Below are 13,761 nucleotides of genomic sequence, written 5' to 3'. Positions count from 1 at the left end.
GTACTACAAGGTTATAAAGGGTAGCGAGAGAGAACAAGACACAAATTGAGGTAATTCTAGTGACAAGGGAGAAGGTGTCAAAGAAATTTACATTTTCTCTTTGTCTAAAGCCTTTTGCTACTAACCTAACAATAAATTTGTTAACAGTCCCATCAGGTCTAAGTTTCCTCCTTAAGATCCATTTGCACCCTATTGCCTTACAGCCTAGGGGTAGATCTACTAAGTGCCAAGTTCTATTTGACTCAAGTGAGTCCACATCATTTATGGCTTCTTGCCATAGGTTGACATCTACTAAGGACAGGGCAATTATCAGATCTGTAGGGTCTTCTTCTACATTGTAGGTCAGGAAGTCATTTCAGAAATCTTGGCGATTCTAGCTTTTTTGCTTCTTCTAGGTTCTGGGTCAATTTCCTCTCTAAGGTTAGGATTTCTAACTAGGGTCAGACCACTTGATCCAGAGCCCCCACTATTCCTTGATTTAAAAGGAAATCTATCTTCAAAGAAGTCAACATCATTTGACTCAATGATCACTTGGTTCACTAGATCATAGAACCTAATAGGCTTTACTATTTCAGACATAACCTATAAAGACACACTCGTAAGCTCTACCACCCAATTTTCTCCTTTTTGGTCTGGAATCCTTACAAAGGCTAGACAACCCCATGTTCTAAAGTAGGACAAGTTTGGTTTCTTATTCTTGAGAATTTCATAAGGTGAAGTTTTGTTTTTAGACTTTGGGATTCTATTTAGGACATAACACACAGCAAGGATGATTTCATCCCACCAATAAGATGCAACTCCTAAATTAAGTAAAATAGCAACTTCTAGCTCAGCTAAAGTTCTATTTTTCCTTTCGGCTTTTCCATTTATTTCAGGAGAATAAGGTGCGGTCTTTTCGTGTATTGTTCCATGTGAGTTAAAGAACTCATTAAAAAGTTCCCAGTCGTACTCGATTCCCCTATCACTACGAAGTCTTTTAATCTTTCTATTAAACTGATTCTCTATTTCAGAAAACGAAAGTTTGAAGGCATTAAAAGCATCACTTTTGTTTTTTAGTAAGTATACAAAAGTAAAATCAGAGTAGTTGTCAATAAAGGTGATGAAATATCTTTTACTTTTCCTAGTCAAGATGCCATCAAATTCACATGTATCAGAATGAATCAAATCTAGAGGCTCGGAATTCCTAAGTACAGATTTATGCAGAGTTTTAGTAATTTTAGCCTGACTACAATACTCGTATTTACCAAAATCATTCGTGGATAACTTAGGTATCATTTCCAACCTAACCATGTTACTAATTAAATTCTTATTCACATGACAGAGTCTAGCATGCCAAGTATTCATAGAACACAACATATACACAAAATATTTCATTTTATTAAAGTCTAAATTTACTTTGAACATTCCTTCAGTTACATACCCTTTCCCTACAAATACATTATTTTTTGTAAGGGTATATAGGTCTGCTCCTATAGTTTGAGTAAACCGAGCTTTGTTGAGGAGATAGCCCGAAACCAAATTTTTTCTTATCTCCGAAGTGTGCAGAACATCCTTCAACGCGAGGGTCTTCTCAGAGATAAACTTCAGTTCCACCTTGCCAGTTCTAGCAACTTTCGTGGAGTGGTGATCTCCTAACAGAATCTTCTTATCCTTAGTTTCAGTATAAGTTTTAAATAGACTAAGGTCATGACAGACATGGCGCATAGCGCCAGTGTCTATCCACCACCTTTCACAACCACCGAACACATTTACTTCTGTGATCATGGCGACTAACGGTTCTTCTGTCAGGTTTGCCTGACTAGTAGGACGACGCATAATCCTACAGTTCCTATTGATTCTGGTTTATTACAATTAAAGCAGAGGAACTGTACCATTTCTCCTGATGGGGTCTTCTATTTTTTCTATTGATTCTGGTTGCTGGAGCCACGATTCTGATCTTTCCTCTTTGTCTCCTTAGATTTTTTCAGGTTTTACCATAGCAGAGGCGAGTTTCCCAGGTACTGCATTCACCTCCTCCATCTGGTCCTGCTTCCAAGCTTCCTCCTCGATTTTTAACCGGGTTATAAGACTCTCCAAGGAGAACTCCTTGGTCTTATGCCTCAAAGTGTTCTTAAAGTCCTTCCACAAAAGGGGCAGTTTATCAATAATAACAGCAACTTGGAATTTTTCGTCTAGAGGCATAACTTCAGTAATTACCTTGTGGGTTATCTTATGGAGTTCATGGGATTAGGCCTCCACGAATATGTCATCCATCATCTGGAACTTGAGATAACGGCTAACAACATATTTCTTTGACCTAGCCTCCTCATTGTCGTACTTCTTTTGCAGGGCATCTCATACCTCCTTCGCTGTATTCATTATACTGTAGTAGTCATACAGATCATCAGTCAAACCATTTAAAATAAAATTCTTACAAAGAAAGTCTTTCTCCTCCCAATCAATATCTTCTTTTATCTGTGTGTTCAGTTGGTTCTTCTAAAGGGACGATCGACTTAGCTTTGGTACAAGTTTCGGCAACTTTCTTGATGGTGAGAAAGAATAACATATTTTGCTTCCACCGTTTGAAGTTCTCTCCTTCGAACCTGAATGGACGGTTAAGGTCAGATATCATAACATCATTGTTGCTAGTGAGGGCCATTGATGATGTGGCGGGAGCGTATTAAAATTGTTGGAAACGGTCGGACCCTCAGAACGATGAACAACAAACGGTCAAGGCATAGCGGTCAAGCAAAGAGAAAAAAACCTACAACACAGAAACTCGTTATAGGCTGAGTCGCGGAGCTCGCTCTCTTTAAGACGTTTTGTGGCTCTGCCCAACTGTGCAAACAAGTATGAAAAATGCCATGTCCTCCCAAATAGAGATGTCCACGGGGCAGGGCGGGGATGAGGAAGCCATCCTCGTCCCCACAAATTTTCCAGCGGGGAACAGGGCCGGGATTTCCCACGGGGATTCCGCGGGGATCGGGTTCCCTGCGAGGAAAAATTCACCAACTTTTTTTTTTTTCAAATCAAATATAGACTTTTCCAACGACAGATTTGACTGAGGGACACCGAGGAAGACTGGTTAAATGCTGGCAAGGGAGCAAGTTTGGTGGATGGGTGGCGAACCGGAGTTTGGTCGGTGGGATGGCCGACGGTGATGGGGTGAGGGTGAGATGAGAACCGACAATTTTAATGAAAATTTCTTCACTGCCAATGTCGCAAGAGGGAGAGGAACTCGAGTCGATTCGAGAGGGAGAGCGAGGGTAGAAGTCACATCTGAGGGAAAGAAACTCGAGTCGACAGTCGAGATGAGTCAAAGAGGTGACTAGCGAGGTAAAAGGACTCATAGAGATGAGACAAAGAGGTGAAGGGACTCCGTGACTGGCAAGGTGAAGCTAGAGATGAGTCGAAGAGGTGAAGCGGCCGGCGGGTCAGACTCGGTGAGTCGGCGATTGACGTGAGGGAGAGGAAGGGACTCGAGGAAGGGAAGACTGAAGAGGTGAGGCCGACGTGCATGAGGGAATGATGGATGAGGCAGAGAGAGAGTTCATTTTAGGGTTTTATAATATATATATATATATATATATATATATATATATATATATATATAAATAAATAATATAATATATACTCTGGGCGGGGCCAGGGCCATGGAATATATTCCCCGTCTCCGACCTCGAAATGTAAATGGGGAGAAAAAATTCCATACTCCCTCCCCCATTCCCCGTGTATTCAGGGATTCCCCGCCCCGTTCGGGGCGGGTCCCCGTGGGGCCCTAGCCCCGCAGGTTAATGAACATCTCTAGTCCCAAGGATAAAACAATCAAAGAAACCCGATCGGAAATGCACCGTTATCGACCGGAACGGACACCCTTTCTAACCCACTCTTTGGAAAACTAAAATGGAAAAGTTTGGAGAGGAAAATTGCAATGAAGTGAATGAAAAGAATTGTGTTTTCGAACTGCTAAAGATCACGCCTTTTATAGGCCTTCAGTGTGGAACGGTAGGGAGTGAAATAGGCGGCGAGCCTCAGAACGTGCACTGACGAATCGCACTTGCACGGGCGAAGCGGACTTGCGTGAATGGGGAGGACTTTTTCTTTTTTTTTTCGATTTAAAAATAATAAAATAATGGAGGCACGTCCACCAAACCTACATTGGTCTTTCTCCTCACTCCCTCCAAAACATGGATACCCCTTGAGACCCAAATCTAAAACTCAAGATTAGAGTACATAAGGGAGGCTTCCAAATCAAAATTTTCCAATGTGGGATTCTCCAACCAAAGGTTGGTTCCCTCTTATTTTTGAAAGTTAAATTTTCAACCAACATAACTTTGCCCTTAAATGTGTATCTTCTGTATAACTATTTCCTAGATGACGAAGGAAGTTCAAAGTTGGCCCTATTCTTTTCTAGCTTCTGAGGATTTCCCCCACCAAACCAATGACTGGCAAATTATTTCATGGCTAGAGGATAACAGGAGAGAGACGATGAAGAGAGAGGTGAGAGAAATGACAAATAAAATTTATTTTAAATAAAAGAAACTGATTGCAACAATCAATAAATCACAATTGGATAATTGATCAAATTAAAAATTCATGAGTATGATGATAATAAAGCCAGGATGGTTTTTACAATTTTTCTTAATATTTATAATAAAAATAACTTTATCTGATTTTTATTAAATGTTATAATAACTAAATTATAATTTAAATATTAAACTTTTAGTACGAAAAATAAATCAAAATTATCAATTTATTAAAAAACTAATCAAGATTGTCGAACAAGTTAGTTCAAGTTAAAAGCGATTATGAATGAAATTATAATAATCTTATAATTCAAACTAAAAAAAAAAACAAAAAGATAATATGAAAAATGGGCTCCATTTGATTGTGTTTGTTGTTATTTACATGTCTTCCATAGTCGTAATGAAATGTGAAGCCCACTACTAAATATGTAATCAACAAACGCAATTTGATTGCGAAGTCGATGGTGATCAACCCGACCACATTTGAAAATTATGTGAGACCCACTAGCATTTTTCATATTGTTTGAACAATTTTCAATTTTTGCCTTAACATATTGTTACTGTTATTGTTAAGGCTACATATATTGTTATTATTACAATAGGTGATGATAAATCTGTCACAATTACTATTACCATTATAGATATTGTTATCGATTGATACTAGACGGTTACGATAAGTAGATGATGCAAAGTAAATAGCCTCAATCATAATTAGATTACTTTTGCTAAATGCCTAAGTAAAAGTAATTAAAAGCAATCCAATTACGTTTGTAATTAAGGTTCATTACGATTGATCCATCAATGAAATCCTTTATGGATTGGTAAAAGTGACATAAGTTGAATATGCTAATTTTCTTTTCTCTCTTTTTTTTTTCCTAAAATAATTTTTAATATTTTTTATGATTAACTATTTTAGCATTAAATAAACATCGTAAAATTACTGAGCATATTAGTTGTAGTTTGTACGATATTATTTATTGATCAATGTGAGCATATCTTAACTGACATAAAACATGCATATTCAATTAAAAGATTCAAAGTTTGAATCTCCCCCTCTCTCTCTATATAATAGTATTTTTTTAAAATTTTATATAAAATAGAGAATATTTAAGTTGAACTATTTTTATTTTAAATTTTTTTAAGACGAATTTATTTTATAATTTAACTCTGATACTATAAGAACAAATAGAAAATAAAAAATAGGTTGTATTTTTTGGGGAAAAGAATCACTTTTGCTTTAAATCTAGCCATCGAAGGTTGATGGTGAAGTTCCTTTGTCACTAAAAAAAAAAAAAAAAAAAAAAAAAAAAAAAAAAAAGAAAGAAAAAAGTATCAAATGTTGTAAATTTTTGTAGACATCTGACAACCTTGCCTCAAAAAATTAATTTTGAAGGTGCTTGATAGACCCCCGATTCTTAAGAGGTATGAGAGGAAATGAAAAAAAAGGGAAGAGAATCAAATAAGGGTGGGGAATCATATGTAAATGGGTGAAGGATATGGGAATAAAATCAGTGATAGGCTGTGAGTGATTGTGTGGGTCTTGAGGAAAAAGATTCGATTAGTTACAAAAGGAATTATTTAAGGAGATGAGGGGTATAAGCTAAGGATATCTTGGTTGTATTTTGTAAATGCTCAGTGAGCTTATAGGGGGGGGGGGGGGGAAGTCTCGGCTTCCTTGGCAAATTTTTCCAAAAGAGTGAATATAACCCGAGTTCCATCATTTTGGTATCATAGTCATTGTTCCTTGGGGAATGGTGAGGAAAATAGAGCTAGAATGTTGGCTCTCAAGGAACAACTGACCCTGTTACAGGTTGGAATGGAAATTAGAATGGATCAAAGATTTGTTGAAATGCAGCAAGTAACAGAGCAATCCATAGCAGCAAGACTAGAAGCTTTAGGGGAAATAATGGATCAAAAGATGTTGCACGCATTAGAAGCATGGTCAAAAAAAGGGCAAGGCCCAGGCAAGGATGGGAACTCTGGCTCATCTAAACGGACGGTGACGGATAAAGAGAAGCAACCGATGGTTGAGGAGAGTGTGAGAAAGAGAAGCCAATTGGAAAAGGAAAAGAGGGACGTACCTCTGTTCGACGTGAGGTTGAGAAAGCTAGAAATCCCGATCTTCAAGGGCAAAGTGGGTGATGATCCTCTAGGGTGGTTTCATCGAGTCGAACGGTACTTTGTTGTTAATCGGTTGTCGGAGAAAGACAAGATCGAGGCGACAGTCTTGTGTTTGGAAAGAGAGACACTCGAATGGCATCAGTGGGAGGAAGAGCGGGCACCGATGGATACCTGGGCCAAGTTCAAGGAGCAGCTGTTACTCTGCTTTCTATCACCGAAAGATGAGGATCGACGAGCTCAATTCCTTACCCTAAAACAAGAGGGGACGATGAGAAAGTGTCGTTTCGAGTAGCTATCGGGACCTCTGAAGGACCTGTCGGATGAAATGTTAGAAAGAAAGTTTGTAAGTGGACTTAAGAAAGATATTCAGGTGGAAACGAGAATGTTAAAAACATTGAGGATCAAGGAAAAGATGAGGATAGCCCAGTTAATAGAAGATACAGAAGAAGCCCACAGGAAGAAATGGGGAGGGGGAAGCCCAAGCCATCTAAGACCACTAAGTCCACTACCACATAAGGTACCAGCTCCATGTTGAATCAAGCAAACTCCAACAACCCGACGGCTCAAACCATCTCTCTTAACCCGAGTCGAAACGCAGTTGTTTCCTCCAACTCCGTGACTTTGAGGGATGTGAATGGAAATGCGTTCACCGCCGACGCCTTCAAGCTACTTTACGATAACGAAATGCAAAGCCGAAGGGATAAGAGCTTATGTTATCGATGTGATGAAAGATATACTCTGAGCCATCATTGCAAAAAGAAAGAACTAAACTTATTAGTTCACCATGACGAAGAATAAGAGGAATTAGTGGCAAAAACGAAGGAGAAGAAGAGTGAATTAGCCCCACCGACAACCTTGGAGACAATGGTGATGGACCTGTCCAAAGAATAAGTTATAGAGCTATCATTAAACTTGTTAGTCGGAATTGGTTCCCCACGGGCTGTCAAGGTGAAGGGTATAATCGGAGACAAAGAAGTGGTGGTTTTAATCGATAATAGAGTGTCACACAATTTCATAGATGAGGAGCTAGTAACAGTACTCATGTTGTGGGGATCACCTACGTCGAGCTATGGCATCATGTTAAGCACAGGAAATTCTGTTCGAACAATCGTGATTTGTAAAGGTGTGGTATTGAACCTCTCAAATCTCACTATCATTAACGATTTTTTTTCCTTTACCTACTTGCAGTGCTGATGTAGTCTTGGGTGTCCAATGGCTTATGACATTGGGACGAGTCGAGTGCGACTGGAATACATCCGAAATGGTCTTCCAAATTGGTGATTGGAAGGTGCACCTTAAGGGAGATAGGAGTCTGATGAAGTCACAAGTCTTTCTTAAGTCCATGTTGAACTTTGTAAAAGAGGAAGGCTAAGGCATACTGCTGGAATTAAACACGATCAAGGCCCAAACAGAGAAGGAAGTCCATAAGACAGAACAAGATGATGTCCACCCCGAAATACAAGCAGTTTTACAAAAATATCAACCAGTGTTCCAGCCCATCAAAAGACTCCCACCGGTACAACACCACGACCATTCAATTGAATTGAAACCATGGGCAGGACCAGTAAATGTTCGGCCGTATCGATACCCCTAGTTTTAGAAAGATGAAATTGAGTGACTTGATGAGGAGATATTGATAGCATGGGTCATACAGCCGAGTACCAGCCCGTTTTCCAGCCCAATTTTATTGGTAAAGAAAAAAAATGGGAGCTGGAGGTTTTATGTCGATTACATAGCACTTAATCAGGTGACGTGCTGGATAATTTTTCAATTCCATTTGTTGATGAGTTACTTGACAAATTAGCGAGAGCCATGGTCTTTTCCAAGATAGATCTAAAGTTTAGGTATCATCAAATATGAGTAACACCTAAGGACGTCCACAAAATGGCTTTTCGAACTCATGAGGATCACTACGAGTTCTTGGTCATGTTGTTTAGACTACGAAATGCTCTCTTGACATTTCAATCGGTAATGAATAATATTTTACGACCCTATTTACGTAAGTTTGTATTGGTTTTATTTGATGATATATTGATTTATAGTTCATCAGTTCATGACCATATACATCACTTGTCTCTTGTGCTGCAAGTATTGATGGAGAATCAGTTGGTGCCAACTTTAAAAAATGCACGTTCGCAGCCTAAAAAATCGAATATTTGGGCCACGTAATTTCAGTGGATGGGATAGTGGCTACTCCTTCCAAGATAGAGGCCATGGTGCAATGGCCAACACCATCTTCAGTTAAACAGTTGAGTGGTTTCCTCGGGCTGACCGGGTACTATTGAAATTTCGTAGCTAACTATGGCTCAATTGCACTCCCAATCACATAACAACTCAAGAAGGACAACTTTAATTGGAATGAGGATGCCCAGAAAGCTTTCGATACATTGAAGCAAGCTATGACAAAGCTTCCTGTTTTGGGGCTACTTGATTTCAACCGACCATTTTTAGTTGAGATAGATGCATCAAGGGTTGGTGTAGGAGCTATTTTAATGCAGGAAAGCCGCCCATTGGCCTATTTCAGTCATGCTCTACCACTAATGCATCGTTTAAAAGCATTGTATGAGTGTGAGTTAATCGCCATTGTCCTGGTTATTCAGAAGTGGAGACCATATCTTTTAGGTCGACAATTTACAATGCGCATGGATCAAAAAAGCCTTAGATTCTTATTAAAACAACGGGTGATTGTTGGTGACTATCAGAAATGGGTAGCAAAACTAATCGGGTATGATTTCAAGATTGAATACAAAAGGGGACTAGAAAACTCTGCAACTAATGTGTTGTCCTGAATGCCCTCACCAATGGAGTTGGGCTTGTTGAGTGTTATGGATAGTATTAACCCAGCAGTCTTTAACAGCCAGGTCGATATGGACGACGAGCTACAGGGGATCTGAGACGCTATCCAAGCTGGAAACCCACATCCTCAAGGATACTCTCTGAAAGGGGAGTTATTATTATATAAATAGAAGTTAGTACTACCTTCATCATCACCCACAATTCCATTGTTACTCCAAGAATTCCATAATAATCTGGTGGGAGGCCATAATGGAACGGTCAAGATGTATCAACGCCTCAAGAAAGAGTTTTTTTTTAAAAGGAATGAAGGCTCAGGTGCGTGCATTCGTAGGCGATTACTTCGTTTGTCAACAAGCCAACTTTTAGACCCAGCAGGATTGTTACATCCTTTGCCCATACTGGAGCTAATCTGGGACGACATCAACATAGTTTTTATTGATGGTTTACCAAAATCTGAAGGGCACAAATCCATCATGGTAGTAGTTGATCGTTTATTGAAATACACTCATTTTATTGCACTCTATCATCCCTTCACAGCAACCACGGTAGCAGGGGTGTTCCTTAGGGAAATAGTGAGATTACATGGTGTTCCCCGAAGCATCGTGGCAGACAGAGATAAAGTATTCACTAGCCTTTTCTGGGAAGAGTTATTCAAATTGACGGGGACCTAGATGAAACAAAGCACATCATATCACCCACAAACCGACAGTTAGATAGAAGTCATCAATCGTGGGTTAGAAGCATACTTGCGTTGTTTTACCATGAAAACACCAACTAGTCCAAATGGCTGGCATGGGCAGAATACAACTACAATACTTCCTATCACACATCTATCAAGAAATCACCATACAAGGTGGTGTATGACCGACCTGTACCCCAATTAGTATCATATGAAGCAGGGACTGTAGTGGAGGAAGTGGATACCCTATTAAAAGATAGAGATGCAGATCCTAAAACATCTTAAGGTCACGCTAGAAGCAACATAACAACGAATGAAGTCTCTTACAGATGCTAAAAGATGGGAGGAGAACTTTGAAATATCTGATTGGGTATATGTCAAGCTCAAACTATATCGACAAAGCTCCCTGTTCATCCATAAACATCTGAAGCTATCTCCTTGCTTCATAGGCCATTTCCAAATCATTCAAAAATTTGTCTGGTGGCATATAAGCTTGATCTTCATATATCAGCATTCATCCAGTGTTTCATGTGTCTCAACTACGAAAAACGATCGGCACATTATTACAAAGGATAATAACTCCTCCTATATGGCAGAAAAATGGACAATTACACTCTCATCCGGTGGCTGTTTTGGGTGTACGGAAGATCGGTACAATGGTCATATCTCCAACTGATTTTGAAGTCTTAATCCATTGGAATGACATGACTCCAGAAGATGCAACATGGGAAAACGGACTGCAAATCAATGAACAATTTCCAAATTTTCATCTTGAGGACAAGGTGGTCTTTTGGGGGGTGGGTAGTGGTAGGCCCCCGATTCTTAAGAGATATGAGAGGAAACAAAAAAAGGGAAGAGAATCAAATAAGGGTGGGAAATCAATTGTAAATGGGTGAGGGATATGAGAATAAAATTAGTTATGGGTTGTGAATGATTGTGTGGGCCCTGAGGAAAAGATTCGGTTAATTACAAAAGGGATTATTTAAGGAGAGGAGGGGAATGAGCTAAGGATATCTTGGTTGTATTTTGTAAATGCTCAGTGAGCTTGTAGAGGGGGGAGTCTCGGCTTCCTTGACAAATTTTACCAAAAGAGTGAATATATAACCCGAATTCATCAATATTTTATTGAAGAGATGTCCTTATTTAAACTACAATATTTTATAATAAGTATATATATTTTAAAAAAGAAAAACCTCTTCAAACATACTCTCAAATCATTTAAAATCTACTTATTATCAAATATATAAGATCTCATATGAAAAGTCTAATTTTAATAAAGCATCACTTATCACCAAATCATTTTCATTTTCATTAAAATTACTTTTTTTTCAAATTTTTTTAACCGTTGTTTAAATCATTCTCAAAATATATTAAATATAGATATTTCTTTGTTAATACATGATATGAATATTATCATAATACCCGATAGACAACATAAATAGTATGCATTGATTAAAGCGATCACATGAACATAATCAATTAATTAATTAAGAAACAAATTGACCTTAGGCTGCATTTAAATACAACATAGCTATATATCCACTGGCCTGTAGAGAATGGGTGTTTTTAATCTAATTTAGAAGATACTCAAAATAGTATGGTTGAAAACAAGCTTTAATTACACTACTTTTCCAAATGTAATAAAAGACTCTAAAAGTCAAAAGAAACGTACAACCTTTTTAATCCAAACTTGAACGATGGTTTCTAACTTTCTTATGGTACGAAGACTATATTTAATTTTAATTTAGTCCCTATAATTTTAGAACTTTTTTTTTAATCTCTATAATTAAGTTAGATTATGGACTTGTTTGGATTGACTTAAGAAAAAAATATTTTTCAAAAAACTCTTTTATTTAAATACTTTTGAGAAAAACTGATTAAAATACATATGGAAAATTATTTTTAGTGGTTATCAAATACTTCAATTTATTTCAAAATGATTTATTTTTTAAATTAAACACTTGGGAATGTATTTAAAACACATCAAGTTGGCTGCCATATTATACACAGATATACTTACTTTCTTAGTATACATGCACTCATTACATAATAATGACTATCAAATAGTGCATAACTCAACCCATGTTGGTATGTCTTAACAATTATAAATCATGTTGTTTCAATCTTCTGGTCATTGTTATACTAAAATATATATACAATAATCATAGTTTTTTTAATCACTTTTTTTATTATTTTATCTTGCTGGTAGTTTTAAACATGGTGCTAATGCTCAAAACAATGTGGTTTTGAAATTTAGAAATATCTTTCGACGATAGGTTCGCTAAACAACGTAGTTTCCATAAGTTAAAATATAGAGACATTTTGTTTAAGCAAAACAAAGTCGTTTTCTGCTAGACATTTATTAGGTGAAAACTCGAACATAACTCAATTGATTAAAATACATGCTATCGACCAAAAAAATTATGAAATCAAATTCATTCATCTCACATGTTGAACTAAAAAAGAATTAGCACAAAGTAAAACAAATATTTTTAAAAAACCACGCATGGAAGAATTTTTTTATTATTATTTGTCAAAGTTCAATTAATATATGGACCAAGCAAATAAATTAATCGTTTAACGTAATTCAAATTAGTTATAATTACATGTGAAATTACTTAAAACAACCAACATGTAGCTTGAAGATATCCTCTTGCTTTTCGTGGGTGGTATAGTTTAATTTTATCCTCCCACGCTTAAGTCTGTCAAATATTTTTTCATTTTACTTCAACAACGTGCGAGGACGTATAATTTAAACTTTTGACATCATTTTTCTCCTGAGCTTTATATAAAAAATAAAAAAATTGTTACATTATATTAATCTTCACAAATTTATTTATTTTAGTGTATTGTTTTAATTTTTTTTTATAAGACATATGATAAAAACAATAAAACTTTCACCTATCTCTAGAATGATATAATGTTGTCTACTTTGAACATTAACTCTCATAGTTTTACTTTTAAAACCATGTAAAAGTTCTTAATTGTCCACACTTATACCCATAATCATTCCCTTTCCTAACTAGTGTGGGGCTTTATTTGCACTCCTAACAAAATGCCAATAAATGATGGTTTTTCTTCTTTGGTTTAAATTTAATTTTGGTCTCTAACTTAAACATTTTAAAATTGTCGATTTTAGTCTTTTAACTTCGAAATGAATAACTATTCTAGCCCATAAAGTTTATAAAAATAGCCACTTTGGTACTTGTTGTAGTATTTTTTGTCATCAAAGTTTTTGTTATCCAATACTTAGTTTTAACCCGTGTGGTTTGATGAGTATATGGCCACTTAATAAGTTAGAATTTAAGTCACGTTTACCAAATCGTAATGAAAATTGGTATAATCGGAATGAGATTTTGTTGATGGATGAATCGTAATAGGCCTAAAGCGTGTTTACCTAGAATTATGCATCTGTCACAATTTTACTATTACCATTATAATTACCATTACTGCTTGATCTTAATGGTAATGGTAACAGTAACGATAGCAGTAAAGGTAAAATAAATGTGATAAATTCATAATTTTCATACAATAATATTAGTAATGGTAAGTAAAGATAGTGGGTCCCACGTAATTTTAAACCATAATCACCTTTCATTCCTCAATTAGATAAGATTTGGTTTATAATTTCAAGGTGGGTCCTATATTTCATTACGAAGC

The sequence above is a fragment of the Benincasa hispida genome, chromosome 1 (genome assembly GCF_027475165.1).
Source record: "Benincasa hispida cultivar pf3 chromosome 1, pf3_genome.v1.1, whole genome shotgun sequence".
Lineage (NCBI taxonomy): Eukaryota > Viridiplantae > Streptophyta > Magnoliopsida > Cucurbitales > Cucurbitaceae > Benincasa > Benincasa hispida.
This window is presented reverse-complemented; position numbering follows the sequence as displayed.